The sequence below is a fragment of the Parus major genome, chromosome 5 (assembly GCF_001522545.3).
Source record: "Parus major isolate Abel chromosome 5, Parus_major1.1, whole genome shotgun sequence".
NCBI lineage: Eukaryota > Metazoa > Chordata > Aves > Passeriformes > Paridae > Parus > Parus major.
Window position 1 is genome coordinate 8,676,930 of NC_031774.1, and position 1,390 is coordinate 8,678,319.

Genomic DNA, 1,390 nt, shown 5'->3' on the forward strand with positions numbered 1-1,390 from the left:
ATTTAGGGCTGGAAGTGCCTGGCAGCCATAGCAGGAGGTGCTGTTACAAGCCCTGCCTGCAGTGAAAGGGCCACTCTATCAGGTCACCCACTTTGGTGATAATCAAGCATAACCCAACCACATTTCTGGAGTAACTCCGTGTCCTTGCTAACCAACCAAGACAGGACTTCTGCCATTTAATTATCCAACTATTTGGAATTTACATGAATCCTGATAGGGAGACCCTCACATACTTCCCCATTCCCTAGGGCCATCACACAGAAGTGAATGCAGGTTACGAGATTTTCCCCGAGCTCCAGTTTATGAGGTGGCAGTTCATGGCAAACCATTGGTGACTGGGCCCCCAGCCGTCCAAATTTCCTCTGCAAGAGTCTGTTGTAGCCCTGCTCGTGTCTTTAGCTTCTCCTCCCCAAATTCGGCTGTAATGGACCTACCTAAAGTAATTAGGCCACCTGTTGCACCGCCAGATCTGTTTAAGAGAGTCTTTGGCACTCCAGTTTACATACTTTGACGGGAAGTGTTTAAGTGGGTACCAGTGTAATAGCACTACAAAATGAAATTGTAGCATTATTTTAATTAATAAATATAATGACATGCTCAGATGACCATGAGCTTGTCTGTAGTTACTTTTCCATACCATAATGCAGTCTGTAAAATACCAACGTTTTGCACATTACACAATGTGGGATGGGAACTGGATTTGCAGAGGAACAGGATATTTCAATCAATTGAGGTTTTACAGCTTTTAAAGGTTTTACAGATTTTAAATATTTTTTATCCCTGATTGTCGCCCTGAGAATCAGACCCTTGATATTGTTTTTCTACATGTTCTAGCCACTTTCCCAGGAAAGTGACTACAAACATAGGTGTTTATACATTTCATTAAAGATATGCCTTTTGATGGACATCTCTCATGGCCAGTGCAGTTGGGAAGGTGGTAACCTGACTATCCAATGCCTGGTCGTGGTCAGAAACTTATAAATACTGAAAGGAAAAATAAAGTTTGCTCGGTCTTTCACCACACCTCAAACTGCATCTGTGTGACTCATTTCATGTCCAACAGTGACATCTGATTAAAAAAAAGAAAAAAGAAAGAAAAAAAGAAGTATTAGTTGTAGAACTTGAAAATGACTGTTTGTTTTGGGAGCAAATATGGTATTATTGGTACCATTGGTACCACAAAAAAGGTTATCATAAATTAGCACAGTCCTAACAGACCAGTTCTGCATCCATACATCATATAGTTTTATTTTTGGTTTTGATGTATAAATAGGATCTATTTTAATCTATATATACATATATATCCCCATCTTAAGAGGTTCTTCACAAATGTCTTCAGACAAAGAGTGGGATTTCTTCTCAGTAGATAACATGGTAATTTTGGCCACTG